The sequence below is a fragment of the Sitophilus oryzae genome, unplaced genomic scaffold (assembly GCF_002938485.1).
Source record: "Sitophilus oryzae breed Bouriz unplaced genomic scaffold, Soryzae_2.0 scaffold_183_pilon_pilon, whole genome shotgun sequence".
Classification (NCBI taxonomy): Eukaryota; Metazoa; Arthropoda; class Insecta; order Coleoptera; family Curculionidae; genus Sitophilus; species Sitophilus oryzae.
Genome location: NW_022146546.1, coordinates 249,719 through 272,529, shown reverse-complemented (window position 1 = coordinate 272,529; position 22,811 = coordinate 249,719). Strand labels below are relative to the sequence as shown.

The window sequence follows — 22,811 nt, the reverse complement described above, 5'->3', positions numbered from 1 at the left end:
AATTTTCTATTTTCTAATTTTCTATTTTCTAATTTTCTATTTTCTAATTTTCTATTTTCTAATTTTCTATTTTCTAATTTCTTAAAAACTTCAATCAATATATTGTAATTAAAATCGTTTTTATGACATAAGTCTATATTTTTGATTTAGATCTTATTAATTTATATGAGTTAAGTCGACAAAATGACAGCTCAGAAAACTAAATAATAATCAAAATAATTATCGACTTATAAGAACATTTTATCAAAATATTAATATAAATGTTCTTAAATGTGTATTAAGATCGCAGATTTCTTTATTACCTATATAATTCATTTATTGTAGAGACAGATGAGAATAAATAAAACCACTTAAAATAAAACGGTTTATTTTCAGAGTAACTTCATGGCATGTTCTTCCTCATGAATCTTCATGGCATCTTCTTAGAGTGTCTGTCTGCTACGGATGCTGGCGATCGTTCTGGCTATGATGGGCGTCTTTTCGAACCACGTTCTGAGGTTCGCTTGCCAGGATTCTCCTGCGTCCTGGACGTCGTTTTGTCTGGATCTTGCACTGGAGCAGCTCATACCTTCCTTGGTTCTTCATCACGTGGCCTAGATATTGCAGCTTACAGCATTTGATGACGTTGACGAGCTTCGAGGTTGTTTTCATTCATCTCAGGATCTCGATGTTTGTGACCCGTGTCCGTCCCCAGTATTCTCAGGGCCAGAGTTCGAAGGCTTGGAGTTTTGATATGGTGTCCTCCTTTAGGGTCCATGTCTCTACGCTATACAGGGGAACCGAGTAGCATTTACCTAGCATGTTTTATGACACACGTTATTTCAAATATATATACTCGTATAGGCTATTTATAAGCTTATATTTTAATTGAACAAGGTTGAGATACACTTCTGGACTTAAAGCTCTATAAAGTTTTCTCCTATAGTAACTGTCATCAAACAATAACAATATGACTTTTCCATGACAGTGACATTAAAAAAAATAAAAAATCTTTATTTTATAGACTCTTGGTGTGTAGTATGTTGATGAGGATCAAAAGCAAAGGCATGCTTTTAATGCTATAATTGCTGGAAATCGTTACTATTTTTTTCAGAAGCAAATATCACCAATAAAAATAAAGCTATTGCGATGAAAAAAAAGCAAACTATATAGAGAAAAAAATGTAACTTGTTGATAAAGTAAAATTCCTTACTTTAAATTCCTAGATTTCCAACCAATCAAAGCTAAATTATAAAGATTTTTTCTCGTATAAAAATTTCTCTTATGTTATTTTGCAATAACTTTTTTTCTAGCTAGTTACTGCAAAAACAAAATAAATAATCCATCAGTGACCAAGCTTTGGAAAAATAATTTAGCAAATGGCCCGAATATAAACGAACTTTACAAAAGGAGCAGATCAAAGTAAATCAAGTTGCTTTGGTATCCATAGCTGTTATCAATCTTCTATACTTACTAAGCGTTTAGTGGAAAAATCCCGAAAATACAGTTTATCTCATTAAACATCTGTTACCGATTTTTGAAAATTTATCCTTGATATTCCTGTAGAATCTTATTATGGAGCCAAATTTAATTATAATATTTAGGTTAACTTAGAACTAACATACTTATTTAGAAATTTAAAATGATTAGATACTTATTCTTTGCTATTATCTAGAAAAACAATAAATATTCATTATTTTCTTATTCTCTGATATAGCCAAAGATGTATTATTAAAGTTTTTTTATGCACATTTTTATACCGACATAAAAGATATATTATGTTAGTTAATTTATTTTTGTTTCTTTTGAAGAAAATTCAGTGCCAAGACTTTCCTAATGTCTTTTCTTTAAATGAACGTAAAATTAGTTACGTTAGTACTTTCTCATAATAAAATTGCAGTGATATTACCTTGTATAGAAAATATATGCAAATAAAAAAATTGCTAATGAGATAAAACTAAAATAAATTTTCTTTTCCAGGTACGTACGTAAAGCTGATAGAAAATTCTTCCATATAGGAAGTAAAATAAGGACGTATATTTTAATGTAAGTAATGTTTAACAGAAGCAATTATTATTAATAATGTTTTAGAAATCCTTATTATTAATGATACTGTTAATAATAATGTATTTTTAGTCAAATAACCATTTGTAAATATCCCCAAGTAGGGTAACATATTACAAACTTTATGAATTTTGTTTTATAGATGAAGTTTTAGTAACTAAATTGTTGTTCAAATAATATTTAACTTTAAAATGTTATTCCTGTAATCTATAGATCACTTTTTAGATAATAAAAACGAATATAAACGGTTCTGGAAAAGCCATTCCGCGAAAATATTTTTATTGTATTATAACTCATACCTACCTACGTTGGATTTTTCACATTAAACTTAATGGTTTGTTTTGGCTGCATTCAAATTCAGGATGTTCGTTTTCTTTTTCAAAATATGACGTGGAAATGCATGGATATCTTTGAATAAAAATACTAAGGAAGGAGCATATCAAATTATTAAAAAAATGATAAACAAATAAATAAGTTAATATAATTATTTAATAATACAGATACGCTACTGAACCAACAAAGTCAAATTTAGTAAATAAATGATATATAATACCGTATGATCGAAAAAAAAACGGTGACCAGTATAGGCTTGCAAATGACGATCGATGACATTTCCCCAGGCATTTCCCATATAATTTTACATATAAAATGACAGCGATGTTCATTTCATATCCATCGCTGACGCCGTTTTTATTCGATCATACGGTATCAAAATGCGCTGATGATGCTAACACGGTTAGCGAAACACGTGTCCAGTGGAAGGTAAAGTATTTTGGTGTATTGTGGTGAATTAGTGTTTTATTTTGCAGCCTCTGTTCTTAAGTATTTTTATTCAATAATAGATAATATTTTATTTTTTGATGAAATAGTTTACTTGTCAATAATTGACTCCTTATATCAACCTGTTAACTATTCTTCAAAGCAGCAATTGTTCTATTTGGCTGACTAAACTCGTGTTTATTCTTGGTTATATATTACCATAATGAACCAAAATAGCTGGAGAATTGTGTACTCTAATGTCCTTGTAAAGATTTCAAGCAACGCAAGTTATCCGAAATTAACCAATTAGTGTCTAAATTTGAGAGCGTGGCGAACTCATGGCCCGTGTATAACAAACTTTATTATATAATGGAAAATAAATTTCTTGCAGTTTTTAGGTATATAATAAAATTATATAAGAGTTTCTTGCCTTGAACTGCTAATATAGAAATTAATTCCACGCTGTGTTCGACATAATGTGGATCAACCTGCTCTCACTATCGGTTTCGGGGCCCTACCCCATCATCAGGTGAGCTTGGGTATTTCCACAATATGTCGAGCACAGCGCAGAGTATATAAACACGACTTGTCGTAAAGTAGCGGTAAGATATTAAGTCCCGCATCGCGAGATAGCGGCCTGCGTGCAATGGTAGTACTTTCGTACCACCGAGGCACAACTATCGATAGTAAATAAAGGCTTTTTTCGGCTAGCCCAAATTATATAATGGAAAATAAATTCCTTGCAGTTTTTAGGTATATAATAAAATTATATAAGAGTTTCTTGCCTTGAACTGCTAATATAGAAATTAATTCCACGCTGTGTTCGACATATTGTGGAAATACCCAAGCTCACCTGATGATGGGGTAGGGCCCCGAAACCGGTAGTGAGAGCAGGTTGATCCACATTATGTCGAACACAGCGTGGAATTAATTTCTATATTAGCAGTTCAAGGCAAGAAACTCTTATATAATTTTATTACAAACTTTATTTAGTCCCTTCGCTATCACGTACTAGAGATGTAACTTTTACGAAATTATTATCGATATTTTTGCCAATACCTATATTTCAGTTGGGTATAATAGATATCTATTATCACTTAAACATTAAACTTTATGCAATATCATTTTTTAGCCGACCATACCAACAGCTATGGTAGGCTTTTAAGATCGACAATTTTTTTTTAATTTCACTCAAAATGAGTTATTTGGGTATAAACCTAAATACAATATAATAATATTTTCATGGTGTCTGTCTGTCCGTCTGTAACACGATAACTCATAAACCGCTAAACCGATTTTAACCAAATTTGGCACAAAAATACTGTGGCACCCAAGAATCTGGTCATTAGTTTTTGAGGGGGGTGGGGGGTTGGTAAGGGTGTATGGGAGGGGTTTAAAAATTTTAAAAAATCGTAACTCTAAAATTACAGTAGCTAGCGAAACGCGGTTTTCAATTTAAGATTAGGAATAATATTTGCAACAAAATTTGTAATAACATTAAAATCAGCCAAAGTCGCAGTTTTTGAGATATTCCGTGTTTCCGTAGTCCGTTTTTTGAGAAAATCCGTGTGGAAAACTCCAAATTCTTACCGGATGCGACCCCTGGTGGCGGATAGGGGAAATAACCGCGGACCAAAATTGGAAAAAGTTCTTTACTTTGAAACTAAAAGAACTGCCTATACCAACTTTTTATCAACATATTTTGGCGCCAATTTTTTTTATAAAATATCACTAGGGTTCGAGAATCCATATTTTCACAGAAGTAAAGAGACTGTGTTGTAGTAGATTGTGTCGCCCTTTTTAGAGTTAACTTTTCATACAGTCTCAAGACTTTGATAAGAGCCAGTATCTGAGACGGTTTTACAGTGGTTAGTTCTCCATCTCCGATAGCAGTCGGGCAAATGGCACGCATGGTTGTCGTCTCGGCGCACTAAGTAATAAGGTGTTCTAGTAAAGTGTTTCCTCATTTTCCCCACAGAATATGTATTCGCAGTTGTTTCTTAGCGTCAATCTACTGAGGTGTTATTGAGGAGACCGTGTCCTGTTGTCCTGTGTTAAACCCCATAATAATCCGAAGATTGTTCTTACTTAATTCAATGAAAATCATTATAGATTTTTCTCGGTCGTAAGTCCTGAGAAATTTCTTCGAGTGTCTTAGACCGTTGGATGATTCCCATTCCAGGTTACGGATGGATTCTTCCAGGTTCTTGAGTTCTGCTTTACGTTGGTTTCGACTTAGGAAGCGAATAACCTTGAAGGAATGTAGAATGTTTAGGAGGGGAGTTAATCACCGCGACCTTACAGATCTATTGTGTGTTCCCCTTTCTTGAGTTATAAACGAGTTATAACTCATCATACAGACTCAGGGCTTTAACAAAAGCCAGTATCTGAGACGGCTCCACAGAGGCCAGCTCTCCATCCTCGATATCAGCCGTACCAAAGTTCATGGCACGAATGGTCGTCGTCTTGGCGCACTCAATGATAAGGTGTTCTGGTGTTTCTCCATTTTCCCCACAGAATCTGCATTCGCCGTTGTTTCTCAGCTTCAGCCTACTGAGGTGTTCGTTGAGGAGACAGTGTCCTGTTAGAAACCCCGTGCTAATCCGAAGATTGTTTTTACTTAAATCAAGGAAAACCTTTGCTTTTTCTCGGTCGTGAACCTTGAAGGAAAGTGACAAATAAACAAAACGTCATACCAGAAACCTAACTGGAGCTGAAATCCGTGACGTTTCACGAATTGGGCCGCCATTTAATAGCGGTAGAACACAGAGACGTATTTAATAAATTTCCGTTGAATATATACAGAGTTGTATTTATTTTTTTGTTGTAAATTGAAAAGTATAGAATTAATTAATATCATTCGGCAGTTAATAAAACTACTGCTTAAAACTTTAATAGGTGAGTTTGTTAAAGTTAAAAGTAAAGGCTAATTTGTTTAAGATGCTGTAATATTGGTTTAGTACAAATGTCCCAACATATTTTATGGAGTAATATTTTTAATGTAATACTTATTGCCAGCGATAAAAAACACTGCCTTAGTAAACCATTAGAGATATCGCGGTAAATAGTTTATATTTTTAAACGATTTTATTTAACTTTACCATACCTTTGTTTGTTGCAAATCTGGCAGCAGTTTTATCGATCACTTCTATTATCCCAATTTTTCCGAAATGTTGCACACGTATTGAGTTCCGGTGACACTTTTATAATATTTTTGAAGAAAAAAAATCAAATTAGCCCATAATAATCCAATATGGCGGATTTTTTAATATAAGAAGAGATTTGCTTGAAATTTAAAACTTTGGGTTCTTTATAAGGACACTTGAGATACTTACCTTCAATTGGCCCGTTTTAAAACATCCTGTAAAGATAGGGTAGGTGTTCATTTAAGTTTCAAACGAAATAAATAAACAAGCTAACATCAGAATACTTAGGTATTTATTCATGCCTCCATATAATTAGTTTGTTTTTATTGGCTGTTTTAAAATTAAGGTTTATCTTTTTTAATGTATAATACAATTTCATAAGCAGATATAATTTAGTTACATATTTTAGGGGAAAACTAGTACATGGATGTTTGAAATTAATTTGTTTGCATATTATATATATTTCTTTAATAAAATGTCTTGTCCCATATTCTTCATAATATTTATTAAAAACAAGTTCTAATGAAGAAACAAAAGATACAAAATTGTCATGTGACATCTGAAGATTGCCAAAAATATCTAAATTATTATTTTCACTCTTTATTATTTTCATAGGCACGTAAATGGCAAAACAACGATGTATCATCTAACTCACTGTGTGCCTTTGCATATTTGGTGCATATATCACATGAATGTATACTCAAACATTTTTTTATTAAATATCCACAAACGTATCGTAAAACATTTTGCGTCCTGGCGAAACATAACTCCGGCTTTTGCACATTCTTGAGGGACAAACTGAACCAGTACTCTTTGAAGTTATTATAAATAATGTACCTAGCACAACAAATATTTAATAACTATTCCAGACTATTCGCTCCGTTCAGTTATAAAACAACACAAACTACAATATTCAATATTTACTAATGACGAACAGCTACTGCTCTCAGCAAAATGCAAAACATAAGTGAACTGCGAACGCCAGTGCGTTGACAGGTTCTACCGCTATTTTTAGGTTAGGCGATGTTTCCCGCGCAAACTCTAAGTTAGGCTTCTGGTTGATATCTATTCTTGTAACGTCATATTTCTTACATTTTTATATAAGCGAAAACTTAACTATTAGAAGATGATTTGTTTCGCCCTCTTGACCGATGTTGTATCTTGATACTCAGTCATAAACTTTCAAATATTTTCGTAATATCAATTACGATTCACAAATACGAGTTAGCACTTCCTTTGCGCTGAACAATAGTTTAAATTGAAATAAGTACGATGCAGGAATCATATCGTCCATATCGTACGCTTAAGTGGGCAAAAACTTGTACAAAAGCGTCCATAACAATAAAGGGAAATAAAAGAGATAAAGCAAAAGTAACACACATAGTTGTATCTCCTGACTGCTTCAACTTCGCGATGTGTCATTTAGAATAAAGACCTGTTTACTGAAACGGCTATTTTAAGACTATTGACTTGGAGTGAGTATCTTGCAAATGCAATTTTACGATTAAAAGTAGTAGTTGTTTTTAATGTCATCCATATTTTTTAATACACTAAGCAACACGAAAAACGGATATACCTTAAAATTTTCATGTATTTTAAAATTCAATATACAGTATGTCCCCGGATTGTCTTTACAAGAAGAAAACCTTTTTTTATTATTAAAATTTTAAGAAAAATACATTCAGTATAAAAGTTTTTGCTTGTTCTAAAAATGGTTAATCCCTTTTATACATTTCCAAACTTCTTTACTGTTTTGTAAAATATTGTTCTGGGAGAGTTGTATTGAGTGTTATTGCACCCATGCAATTATGCTATCCTTTTCATGTTGATATTTTTCTGTCATTTTATTATCATTTAGAAATGTGACAACATAACGCGTCGCACAGTTTCGGTTCTTTTTCACTTAATTTTTACAGATCTTTACACAATTTAACAGCGTTACATCACACGAACTTCGTACCTAAGAATTTTATAGTTTCAAGAGATAGACAAAAATAATATCGGTGTCTGGAGCTCAATTTTTGTCAAAAATATAATGGTGTAAACCGCATATCGATATCTGTTACCGTTTCGGAGTTACGGGGTGTTTTTCAAAAATATGCATTTTTAACAAATCGCTTTTTGCTATGGAAAATTTTGTATTTTTATGAAAACATTTCCAAGGTACCTTTTTACGTAGAATTTAATGGTTTAAGTATAATTTTTTTTAAATTAATAATTTAAGAATTATCAACAGAAAATTTGATTTTTTATATCGTACACCCTGTATATTTTTAATTTATTGAAAAGAATTTAAAATTACCTTTCCAAAAATATAACACACTTGATATTTTGCTCGATTCCTATTCGAGATATAGAGTATAAAAAAATGCGCCCCCTTTAAATAAGATAGGCTGTGAACGGCACCGGCTGTAATGCAAAAAAATTCTAGCTGTGAGCGAGCATCAATTAAAACGAAAATAACATTTGCTATGAGAGATGCCGAATTTTATAACAATTTATAATATATTTAACCAACATCACACACACAACACATTTGAACTATTTCTAATAACAATAAAAATAAATAGCAAACTAAGACATGAGATTTTGCTACAATATCGACCGTCTTCTGTTATGGACAGACGGGGCAGTTTTTGAACATTTCTCGCGGAATTCATTAACTCAGTGGGGGTGAAAGTTACCCTCTTATAACTGCTAAGTATTCCTAATTCTTGTCTAGATTATACGGAAGAATAAGGAACCTTTATTCTTCCGCAAATATATACATAGGATTAGATCCATGGGCACTAAGTCAGGCGGCCTCGACGGCCAACGGCTGGGATCTTGGTTGGGATCTTGGGATCTTGGCTATTCAATTATTCTTGAAATTGGCTGCAAAAATTTGTGTGTCGTCTTGCTGCAAAAAAAATATTTTCGAGTTCCATTAAGGGCATTTCATCAATATGGGGTCCAAAGCCTACTAGTTAAAAGTGGCGAACTTTTAAAAATTCTGTATTTTGAAGGGGATTATAACAAAATAACAAGTGTGCTATATTTTTGGAAAGGTAATTTTAAATTCTTTTCAGTTACTTAAAAATATAGAGGGTGTCCCAAATAAAAAATCAATTTTTCTGTTGATAACTCTTAAATTATTAATTTTAAAAAAATTATACTTACAACCATTAAATTCTACGTAAAAAGGTGCTTTGGAAATGTTTTTATAGAAATACAAAATTTTCCATAGCAAAAAAGTTACAGCGATTTGTTAAAAATGCACATTTTTGAAAAACACCCCGTAACTCCGAAACGGTAACAGATATTGATGTGCGGTTTTCACCATCATGTTTTTGATGAAAATTGAGCTCCAGACACCGATATTAGTTTTCGCGTATCTCCTATAGAAAAGGGTGTTTCCATTTAAAAGCGTCGAGTTTGACCCACCCTGTACATGCCTACTCCTCAGAGGATGAACATCTGTTGTCAGAGGAGGATGGGAAATACCCTGTCCCCCCTAAAACAAGAAGATCCCCATGTATGATGAGTTATAACTTAAGAAAGGGGAACACACAATAGATCTTTAAGGTCGCGGTGATTAACCATCTTTGCAACATGGATGCAGAATGGATTGTCTTTACAATGGATTGTCTTTATTTTTTATTAAATTTTTGAGAAAAATACATTCTGCATAAAAGTTTTTGCTTGTTCTAAATGGTTAAACCCGTCAATCAAATGGTTAAACCCGTTTCAAGCTCCAGAAGAGAGTTGTTCGATATTCGCTGGGACTAAACAACAGAACTCATTGCCAGGACTTTTTAAAAATTAAAAATATTAACTCTTCCTTCCTTATTTATATTTGAATTCGTTTGCCTAATACGTAAGCATGTATCAGCTTCTCAAGAAAGGCCATCTCACACTTATCCACTCAGGAACGCGGAGCAAGATCTTTATCTACCTACCCCACGCTCAGAGTTAGTTAACAGTTCAATATGATACAACTCGAAAAAAGTGCACGATCACCTATCATTTGAAATCAAATCCATAACATCATTTTCTTCATTTCGCAAAGCATTGAAATCTTATTTACTAGACAAGGCTTTCTACGCCGCAAATGACTTATATTTTGATAATCGAATTTGATTTTGTAAACAGTGGTCTAATATTTGCTATTACTATATTTGTTATATTTACTATAAACTTTCAAAATATTTTCGAATCTTATTTTTATTTTTTTTTATTCTTTGACATTGTATACATTTATAAATGTTTATTTTGAACAATAAGACTGACAATGTAATTTCTATACTTATTTTGTATTGTTTGTTTGTTTATCTTTACCTTTGTCTACAAATTGAAAAAATTTTTGACAATAAAGGCATTTATTTATATTTATTTATTTTACTTTTGCAAATGTCCATACTGTTGTAAAGAAAAATACAAAAAAGTATAAATATAGTTGAAATTTTTCTCTGTACTAAAAATTGCATGTTAGCACTTAACCCAAATGTCAGTGGAATTGGCCAATGGCTACTTCAAAAGTCTAATCTAATGTAATCTGATTCTCTGACAATACCAAAAGAAAATGGTGAATACCAAAACAGTTTTTACCTAGTTTGTTACTTCTTTTAACCATCTTTACCAAAAAATTCGAAATTCGCACCGCGTGTCCGTCTCCAATTCACCTCCTCCTCCACCTCCAAATAGCGCGCACTCCTGCCGCCGTCCTGCTGGCTTCGGTCGGCCTGCTGCCCGCCATTCGCAGGTTTTATTGTCGACCGGATCGCGCCGCGAATCGCCGACACGCTGCCGCTGTACGATCGACAGCGGCGTGCTCGTTTTTACGTTATTTTTCCACATTTTTTGTTGCTTGCTAGCTAGTTTTAACTTTTTTTGGTTCTACATCGTTTTCAGTTGCGATTCAAACCAACCGGTGCGTGAAGTACAAGAAATTCTGTAGGATTATATTATACGGAGTGTGTGCTTTTTTCGGACCCTTGGTGACAGTTTTTTGCTCTTATTTTTGTCTAGTTTCGCTTTTGGTGCGATACTCTGTGCGTTTTGTATTCAAGGATATATCTAGTTTCTTAAGGTAAATTTATTATCTTGTTTTAGGATACCAATGTGTGTGATTTTTTGCCGGCATAGCATGTATCAATATTTATTTGTATGTTTTTTATGTTGCTTTTCCACATTTTTTTTTGTTGCTTGGTAGTTAACTTTTTTGCCTCTATGTTATTTTCAGTTGCGGTTCGAATGTGCCGGTGCGTGAAGTACAGGAATTTGCGAATAAATTCTATATAGGATTATATTCGGAGTGTGTGCTTTTAAGCACCTTTGGTGACAGTTTTTTTGCCCTTATTTTTGTTTAGTTTTTCTTTTGGTGCGTTTTTTACTCAAGGATATATCTAGCTTCCTAAGGTAAATTTTTTAAATTGTCTTACGATAGCAACCTGTTTATGCCGGTATAGCCTGCATTAATATTTAATGGTTTTGTCAGTTTTTTTAATTCAAATTATACTGTTTTTAGCGCTTTATGTTTTTCTAATTAGTTCTTTAGTGAAACTTTTAGTGTCAATTATTTTTGTTTATTTAACTCTTCTATTTTGCTTTTTAATTTGCAATTTGTTTTATGGATACTTTTCTGTTTCTTAATCTCGATGTATTCATTTTTTTTATAATAGCTACATTTTTTATATATATTGCAGATCAAATATTTGATTACTTTTATGTCGTGTTGACTTAAAAGATAAATATAACTTAAGTACCGTCTACACTTAACGTTTTACCTGCCAGTCTTACCGGTTCAGTCAAAACGTATCAAGAAAATCATTTGTGTACAGTGTACAGACCAAAAGGCCGAATTAAGACGGAAGATCGTATAGGGAACAGATTGAATCATTCAATTTTAGGATACAACAAGTGTCGTTTTGTATTCGTTGAAAAAAAAATTAAAGTAAATTATTATAATAACAAAGTTGACTTAACCTAATTGATGATGAGTAATCTGCTACTTGGTAACGAAACTAGAGTTTAAAATACAATTTTTACTGTAAAATAGTCTTATTTTTTGTTTAGATTTGTAATAATTTAGTATATTTCTTTTGTGTTTGCTTTTTTGTAAGACCGTTGGAGTCAGTTTTGTCCTTTTTTGTGTGTAAGGATTTTTATGTAAAGATATCCCTTGCTCCCTGGTAGGTTTGTTGAAGTTTGTTTTATTCAACGTATAGTATATCAATAATTAATATTGTTGTAAGTTTTCATATTTTTGTTTTCAGTTAGTATTCTAATAATTCTATTCATCTTAATTTACTGTTAGTCCAAGAATATGGGTATGGATAATATAACGCTAGATTCATTCAATTTTACTTCGTAGAAAGTATGCTGTAAAGATACTGAAGAACAGTTTATTTTTGTTTGCATTTGCCTATATTGATCTATTGTTAGATTTGCGATTTTGTTTGCACCTTATTTTCAAGGATACATCTTACTTCCTAAGTTAGGTTTGTCTATGTTTATTTTATGATAGCCACATTTTTGTTTCGGTATGTGTACCTATATGGTATGTGTATCGTGTATCAATATTTGATTTATTTTTATCACGTTTTTGACGTAGATTTCAAATTTTTGTTGTTTTTTTACGCATTTTTACACGTGCGTTTTTTTTTCATTGCAAATTTTGGAACTGTTTTTTTAGACAAATAATTTTTAAACATTTAAATTCTATGAACCAATCCTAAAAGCCTGATAAACAATAAAAAACTCTTAATAGATCAAACTACTATCATGTTGTTTCAAAGCTAAAACCTGAAACAGGTTCTTTGATGGTCTGAGAGCGTATAGAAATTGCAATTTTACTGGACTTGTCCAAAACAGATTGTCAGTCAAGTCTCAAGTCTCAGTTAACGGTTTTTAAATTTTAAATTCTTTTTTCTACATGTCATAATATCATATTTACTTCTACTCCAATAATGTTCATGCTTTTATATGCTTAAAAATGCATTATTAATTGCAATAATTCTTTTAACTTTTATTTATTATACTTACTTTTATGAGAAACAATAATTGGTGTCAACATTTTCAAAACTATAAACCAGAACTAAAAATCTATTTACAATAAATATATTGTTTTTTCCCATGATGTTGATAATGTTATCAAATCTCCCTCCAATACCACACTTCAAGTTCTTCTGTAAACTTTTCTTCACATTTTAATGTAAATAATACATTTCACTTTACTACTTCCCAAGTTTAGAATTTCCAAATTAAGAGTACCATAGAAATTTTACCATATTTTCTAATAATTTCTACAATACGCAGATGGCTAAAGCGTTTAAACAGTCGTTAACATTTGCCTAAAGACAAATTAAGCCTAGTATAGATGTAGACGTGCCTAAACACCCGGCATATTAATCTCTAGAGGCCTCAGGACTAATTGATGATCTTTGGTTTTGCTATTTTCCAAGTTAAACTATGTTTACAACTATTGAACATGGAGAAGTACTGAATTTCAGTTTCAATAAATTAAAGGTAAACATTTTATACATATATGACCCAAAAAAGTAGTTTATTTCTTAATATGGGATGTCATGACTAACATTTTCCGGATATTTCACACTATTTTTCTTTTCCAGGCAATAATAAAGAAGAATAATTATTTAACAAAATCCTATCCAGACATTTCACAGAAAAAACAAAACGATCCAGTAAATCATTCTATTTTTTTTGTCTAACTGTTTAAATTGGCACAATGTTCGACTGGATGATTTCATTTGTTAACATTTGCAAATCAAAATTTACAAGAAACTAAGTACTAAAAATAGCCAAAAGAATTGATATTTACAATAATTAAAACTAAATACATTATAATAACAATTAAGTAACAAACCGTATGAACACGTTTTTAACGTTTGATATTCACAAAAATTGTGTGATATTATACAACTAAAATGTTAACGTGGTCTGGTAATCAAGGCAAAAACAAGTTCATTGATAAAAGCAAACTTTTGTGACCACTTTATTGTTGATCTCATTAGCATAATATGGGTTTCTGCAGGAAATATCTATAGATATACGGGGTGGCCCGAATTGTATTCGGGTAACTTCGTATATAGTTCGTATAAATGTTTCCTTTCAGAGATACAGGGTGTAGAAATTTTTATTTCAATTTTTTCAAGGTAACTTCTGAACTAATGTCGATATTTGGATCAAAATTGGTGTTTGGGTGTTTTTTGTCATGAGAAATTTGATTTCAATATCAATATGACTCGTTCTTGTAGATGGCGCCACTTATATGTTTTTTAACTGGTTTAAAAAGAGAAAATATACATTTCCGCCGTTTTTTCTTAAAAAAGGCTGCATAAAAATCGCTACGAGTAACTATTCTCAAGATATTTGGATTGAAAATTATTAATACATGTCATCATTGACAAAAAATAAACATGTTAACCAGATAGTTATTTGACTGAAATGGTAAATTTGGAAACTTTTTATTTTTTTTTAAAAATTAATCATAATTTTTTCTAGAAAAAAATATGATGAAACAGATTCTGTTAAACCTTTGCCACAAAGACATTTTAAATATATGATTTCAATCTTATAACTATCTAGTCAAATAACATGTATGTTAAATTTATGTCAATGATGACGTGTATTGACTATTTCGATTCTGAATATCTCGAGGCGATTTATTACAAGTATTTATTACTCCTGGCGATTTTTGCCAAGAAACCTTTTTTATATTTTTTCACTCAGTAGTTTTATACAGGTACGGATGAAAAGTTATTACTTTTTAAACCAGTTAAAAATGTGTAGGTGCCACTCCCTACAAAAGTAGAAGTCATATTGATATCGAATCAGAAATTATTTGAGAAAAAAATGAAACTTCTACACCCTGTATCTCCGAAACTAAGCCGTTTTACGACATATGTAAATTTATACGAACTTTATTACTTATTTTATCTGCAGAATTTGCTGAGATTTCTGATACTAGTATTTATTTTCTATAATGATATTAAGAATTCTATGGTGTAGATATGTTTCATAGCGCATATTATTAATATTTTATGAACACTCAGTAGAAAGAACAGTCGTTAGTTTCATAAGTATGGCGTAATAAAGAGTACTTTAAACGTCATTATAAACAGATTAGACAAACTTTCTAGTAAATATAATGTGGACTGGTTTATACTAAAACTACAATAGGTACACATATTTATAAAAATATCTAAAAATATTTTTTTCTTGTACATAGCCTTAAGTCCCGTCTACACATAAAGTTTTACCTGTCAGTCTTACCTGTTCAGTAAAATGTATCAAGTAAAACCTTCTATTTCGAGACCTCTAGAAATCTGAAGGGGTCATCCAGATTTATAACAAAACTGTCGTTTTGCATACACTAAAAATTATAAGTAAATTTACAAATGTAACATTATTATTACAAATAATGTAATTTAATTTTTCTCTTTATCTTCACTAAACACAATGCGAGGGGTAAACACCTGACCAAAATGTGTACACCAGAAATCCACTTTTGACAAATAAATCCAAGGAAATCCACAGAAATCCAAGGAAATCCATAGAAATCCAAAGAAATCTAAAGAAATCCAAGAAAATCCTCAGAAATACACAGAAATCCAAAGAAATCTAAAGAAATCCACAGAAATCCAAGGAAATCCAAAAAATATTAGATTACATTTTAAATAGTAATATAATAATATAAAGTCGATATAGTATATTTCAGGAGATATGACATATGACCAAAGTAATAAAAAAAATTGAGAGTAAGTTTTTTATGTGAATAAACGTCTATTTCACTTACTATTAATATTATGCGGTAATTAGTATTAGTTTAAACGTCAAAATGAAATAAAAAGTAATAGACTTGGGACCATTTAAGCTACAGTTATTTATTATATAGTAAGTCATTAATACAAAGGTCTGTTTGAATGAACAAATCGGCAATTTTAATTGGTCCCAATTATACATTATACTGTATACTGAAATAGTTTTATTTCATATTTAACAAATAAGGATATTTTTATAGTATACTAGGAGGTCACAACTAATATAATAACAAAAAAAAGAAGAATAAAAACAACAGGACTTTTGTATTAATGACTTACTATATAACAAATTCTGTCAAACTGCAGGTTAAATGGTCTCAAGTCTATTATTTTTTATTTCATTTTGACGTTTAAACTAATAAAAATATAAAATAAACTTACAACCTAACCTCACCGCGTAATATTAATAGTAAGCGAAATAGACGTTTATTCACATAAAAAACTCACTCTCAATTTTTTTATTACTTCTTGGTCATATGTCATATAGAAATCTCCTGAAATATACTATATCGACTTTATATTATTATATTACTATTTAAAATGCCATCTAATATTTTTTGGATGTTCTTGGATTTCTGTGGATTTCTTTAGATTTCTTTAGATTTCAGTGTATTTCTGTGGATTTCGTTGAATTTCTGTGGATTTCCTTGGATTTCTGTGGATTTCTTTAGATTTCTGTGGATTTCTGTGGATTTCCTTGAATTTCTTTAGATTTCTTTGGATTTCTGTGGATTTTCTTGGATTTATTTATCAAAAGTGGATTTCTGGTGTACACAGTTTGGTCAGGAAATCTACTAACGACATCTAGAGAAATCCACAGATATCTAATAGACATCCACAGAAATCCACGGAAATCCATTGAAATCCACAGAAATCTACGGTCACATTTTGAATTTTTTAATACGACGACCTGAAATTCTAGAATTTTTGTAAATATTTGCATAAAAAAATCGATACCTATGGGGAACTTAAAATGACTTTGGTTGCACATCATAATACGACCACCAGCAAACTCCATAAGACGACGCATGGTGTCATTGATGACGTGCAACGAAAGTTGTTTTAATTTCCTCTATCTATAGTCACGCATGCATTATCTAAACAGGTGCATTAGGTAAATGTCTCTTACCTTCAAATATAGCAAATAAATGCTCTAATTTCCATTTTTTTCAGAAACTCCTTTAAAGAATCCATATATCCTAAAATTTGTCCATAAAAAATGACAAATGCATGTGAATAACGATCACTAATTTGTTATACGATATACGTTTAAAAAGCAAATTATGCAAAATTCCAAATGGAAAATGCCAAGCAATAAAACCCGTGGGTACTATGATGTGCGACCTATGAAATGCGACGTGAGACTGATCGGACTGCCGACTGATTGTATATATCGTCCTTCGTCATCGTCTTTGCGTGTTTTATTTTTAGCTATTGGAAAAATGGCCATGTTTCTTGAATGAAGTACTTCCTAGCGTATTTTTCTTATTATCTTAAAACAAAGTAACTTGCACTTGGCTGAATGAAAATAGATTCAAAAGAAATTTTCGAATTTTTCAAGAGAACCAGTTTTCTTGAGTTAAAAGAGTTTTTCTTCAGGCAAAATATTTTCTTTTACGCTAAAATAAATTCTTTTGCCACTAATTTTTTTTTCAAGTACGATGACGACTTTAGTTCAAGTCTATCTTTTTTATCAGTGTAGGCATCTAAAGCTAATAGGATTGACGGACGAAGCTATGTGTAGGTTCTACCAATCTGAAGAAGAAACGACAGACCACATTTTATGTCTTGTTCTCGGTAATAAGCAATGATAGTCCATTACCAGGGAGCTACATGGTGGGTTCAGTCTCCAAGTTGCTAAACTTCGTGAAAATGATAAGACTGAAGAATGTAACCTAAGGATCAGAAGAGGACCACAATAGATTTGAGAAGGTCGCAGTGGATCAGGCCAAGACCTACCTCTGGGAATCTAATCTAATGGATAGGCAAATATTTCCAAGTTTTCAGACTTGTCATAAATGGTACTTTTTGCTATTCAATGGAGGTTCTTCGGTAGATCACCCTGTTTAATCTGAAACAGAAGCTGAATCACTTGACTTATGTGTCATACGTTCAAAATACTATGTTGTTAGCACCCATAAATCAACAAGCAACCTGCTAAATTAATTATTATGAACAAATTATTTATTTGTTCCAACATTCTCGTTCTATATTGCATTAATCTACATATAACTGCCTGCGTATACTTGAACTGGAAACGGCATAAATTTCTCGGTTAATAAACAGGTCAGAAAATCTAAATTAACCAGTTTATTAGTGCGTTTATTTTAATAAATTTATTATTAAAGTTGCTTTGGCGCGTTTATGTAAATTGACGATTCCTTTTTAAGGAACTGCACTCGTTCACACTAACATTAGCGTTTTTTTCAACGTCTCGCAAAGAGATTAATTGGTGTAGCGGAGTACGATTTTCAACAGGTGTGAATAATAATTTATAAAACCGTTTGGGTAGTTTACCGTGACTCGCTTTTTTATTTGTATTTTTACGCCTCTTTTTCGTACTGCTGCAGAAAGAAAGTTAAATGCTACTTTGTTTATTCTGTCATAATTCACAGTGTGCCATCTGCTCTTGATACTCAATGAGTTAAGGTGTATTAGTTTGTTGAAATTATAATCATAACAAATAAATCAATGAGTGAGCAAAATATCATAACTAGGATAGGTGAGGATTGCATAATACAGGGTGGTCCGAACTGTATTCCAGAAACTTCGGCAGCATATTCTGCAGATAGAAATAAGTAAAAAAGTTCTTATAAATGTAATGTTAATCCTTACAATCTCTCAATCAGTGGATTTAGAAACAAATCTTTCACAGTTCGTTTTTCCATCTTTCAAAGTAACATCAAAAATTCAAGTTTTTAGCAGAACTTCATATTTGAAGCCTTATTTTCTTGAACTACAATGAATGAAGGTATCTTCTAAGAAAAAACTAAAAAACTAACCACTTTAAAAGTTGTTAGTACTAAAAGATTTAATATCCTGTTACTGAATTGTTTAGTATATCCTGTACTGATCATTTAATTTGAATATTTTTTTAATAAAATTCCGGATATTCTAAAAGCATTTAAATTTACATAAATTATGTTGTGATGTGTTATATTAACTTAGACAATAATATACAACAGAGTGTTGAATTTCAAACAATCAAATGGGCATCCATTTTACGTTCCTATAATCAGAAGTATTGCAAGGTCGATCTTAATTTTAATTTTTCTTTCATTTTTTATGTAAAAGGCACAGATCTCTCTGAAGATAAAATTATCTTTTTGTATATATTACCTGTATACTATACTATACTATACTACTTTGTATATACAAGTTCCTGTGATAATTTGTTCATTCCACTTGTATTAATATACTAATATTTATTTTCTTGGTAATGGTGGCAATATTAAACATTTTTTTATGAATGTGTTACTACTAAACTGATAAGACTTTATTAATTTTACTATCGCCTAATATTTTACGATCATAATGCGTTATCGTACAAAATCTGTTTGTTGTGCGTAAAAATTCCGTTTATTACCTTTCTGAGGCGTAGTTTTGCTGGAGGCAAATTGTAAATTAAGTTTATTTTAATGGTTGATCATAAAAGAAAAATTTCCCTTTTTAATTGGTTCTGAATTTGAATAATATACTAAGTATACAATATCTTCCTTCTTGAAAAAAACTTCGATATTTCGCTACTGCATTTCTTACTACTCAATCTTTTTTTGAATTTGTTTCATCTACTAGCTTGGGAAATCTTGGATCTTTAAAAATATATTATTGTTTTTTGAATGTTCTATTTAGTTGTTTTTTTTTGTTACACAAGATGAACATCAAACACACTATTGTACTATGTTGAAAATTCTACTTTTCATCCTACACAAGTTGATCTTTTGTAGTTGGAGAAATTAGACTTCTTTATTCTTGAGCCAATTTTATGTATTTCAAGCTTTTCTCTATACAGTATCTTAAAAAATACAATTTTTAAATAGATACTATTAGAAAGACACTGTGTTTCAGTCTGCAAAATTCAAAAAATTGCTAAAACTCAAAAATATGTCTAATAATATATAATGTATAATATTTTTTATTATATAGACAGTATTTTTTCGAATTAATGTTTAACTTCAACTTTATTGTAGCTAAGAAAATATATTGAGCTTTAAAAATCCCACGTTACTTACGTTATTATTCTTTGACCGTTATGACGTCAACCGGTACATTTTTGACACTTAATAAACGTTCATATTAATAATTTTAAATGGAACTATGAATCAGGTGATATATTCAGGATAAAAATAATTTAATTGTCTATTTAATCCAATATGATTTCCTTGAAAATTTTCCATTAATATAGTCTAATAAAATAATTTTATGGCCCGTATTGTTTCAACGGTATTCTGATTAATACACTAGGTAACTTTTTTAGTAGGTTTGTTTGTTATCTTTACAGAAAGTTTAATGAGTCAGTTATTGTAATGTGTTATTTAATATTTAATATGCATTCCTTTTTTCCTTTTTTGATTCTAGAATCTATAAGATAGAGTATCTTATAGATTCTAGAATTCTATATATTAGAATAGATATCTATATATTCTATAGATTCTAATATTCTATCTTCTCACTGAACATCGAATGATTTAATAAAAATACATTTAGATAATTTAAACTAGCGTGTACTCGCGACTTCGTTCGTGTCGAATTAACAATTTGTAATGGTGATGATAAAGCAAAGCAAGAATTTCCATTAACATACAAACTGAATAAAATTTTCTCACATTTATGTCAGAATGAGAAAAAACAATATGGCGATATTATATAACTTGGTAATATTTGAGGGGTAGTTTCATCTCGTTGGAATTTGACTTTTGGAAATCAAAAAAAACTTTGGAATTTCAAAATATGTAAAAAACAAAATAAATTACGCATATCCAAGCGTTTTCCCGAAAGACTAACCGTTTTTCAAATAATAAGTATTGTAATATTTGAGGGACGTTTTCACCCTCTTAGAATTCGAGTTTCGGAAAATCCCTTCTTATCGAACCTCTCACCCTAAAGACAATCCGTTTTCTAAAAAGCAGCTTTTTACGTCAAGCGCTTTAAGCAGGATCGTGATTAATCCCCCCCGTGAAACACCCTGTATACATTCTTAAAAAATCTTAAAATATGTAAAAAACAAAATCAAATTTACGTGTTTAAGCGTTTTTTCGGAAACTTGACCGTTTTTTAAATAAAAAGTATTGTGATATTTGAGGGGTGGTTTCACCCCCTTGGAACTGGAATTTCGAAAAATCCCTTCTTATCAAACCTAGAATCAACCTGTATGCCAAAATTGAGCTTCTTACGTTGAGTGGTTTGAGCAGGATCGTGATTAATCAGTGAGTCAGTCACTTAGGGATTTTTATTAGTGCAGATCATAGGAGCTTTAATGTAAATTAATATTTTTCTGTTAATTGTTAAAATAATAGTTCATTATTTTGGTGACTTTCATCGTTAGCTTTGTGTCTGTTAGATAATTAGTAAGTTAAACGAAACGTTACAGCATCAAATTGTTTTGGTGATTTGGAGTAATAACCATTATTTTTTTCAAGCACTATCCGGTACTGTTTACTAATTTGAAGGAATGTATGACTAAACGTCGAACGTTATTGTGTCATAAAGACCGAGATGTTCGGTTTTACTTCTGGACTTAATTGCTTTTCTAGACATCGTTTGAGCGATACATTTTGTAATTTCTTAAAATACACCTTAGCCTTATTTCTATTAGCCCGGAAAACTAACCGTTAAATTTCTATTTGGATAGGATTGATTTTACTTAATTTATATTTTAATATATCATATTTATTTTGTGAAGTTGATTAATTACATTTCTGTCTATGTAGAGTGTTAGTATTTTGTCCCACTTTTAACAGACTATACAGGGTTGTTCACCACATACGACACGGAGTATTGAAGCTAAACGATTAGATTTTTGCAAATTGTAAGTTTTGGGTTCGTTAAAGGACTAATAGAGCTACAATTTAAAAATATTTTTACAAGACACAGAGTGTCCCAAATAAATAAAAAATATCAAAGTTGTATTTTGTTAAATCGAACACCCTGTATATTATTACATTTTTAGTTTCTACGATTAAAATAGAGGTAAATTTGATTAAGGTTTACCGCACTTCTTAATCTTACTGTTTTTGAAATATTTTCAATTTTGTAAAATTGCAGTCAAAACTTTAAGGCTTCATCTCTCCAAGGGTATCAGAGTTTTTAATACTAAATATTTACTGAAGTTTATTTATTAATCAGTTATTGTGTTGCAATAATAAAAATTATACTACCTTATACAGAGTGTCTAAATTAAATTTTATTTTAAATAATTAATAGATTTAAACGGCAATAACTTGTTTAATTTAAATGGAACACCCTGTATATTTTATGAGAATCAGATGCACAATATAATTGTCTATCAAAGTGTATTATACCATTTTTTACCTATCTCTTCAAGTTTCCGTAGAAAATGCATTTTCTTGTAATTTAAAACTCATTTATACCCATGGAATACTGACATTTTAGATTATTTTTAAAGATGTACCATTTTAAATCCTTTTTTCCGTTTACAAATTTTTAAAGAGTACAGATACTAATATAATAATAAATAGAAAAACTGTTTAAATATTTGTTAAAGAGGACCAATTAATATGATTCCAGTATTCAAACTATATTAATTGACTGTTTGCTTTGGTTAATAATAATTGCTCCAAATACTAAAAAACTGAATTTTTATGTGTATTAGACAGTGTGGTAAAAAATAACACCTTAAAAATGATATATCATTTTTTGACAAAAGCTTATTTAGAACAACAGAGACATTCATTTTCATAACTTATTATTATATTGATTTCTGATTCAAATCCACATTTATTTAGAATAATTTATTAACGAACATAATTAAGTATGTAATTAATTAGTATTTGGGCGGAAATAATGGTGGTATATTTAATTA

At 30.7% G+C, this 22,811-nt stretch overlaps 1 protein-coding gene across 6 annotated transcripts in view; it reads left to right on the top strand.

The window, feature by feature from the left end:
* Positions 1 to 22,811, top strand: part of LOC115883226 — a 426,275-nt gene that overhangs the window by 175,578 nt on the left and 227,886 nt on the right. The window contains exon 1 of one of the 6 annotated variants that reach the window (XM_030901556.1): positions 10,691 to 11,016. The exons of the other annotated variants lie outside the window; for them this stretch is intronic. The gene's annotated coding sequence lies outside the window, so the exon portion shown is untranslated. Of the gene's footprint in view, positions 1 to 10,690; positions 11,017 to 22,811 lie in introns of those variants that run through there. 6 annotated transcript variants of the gene reach the window in all.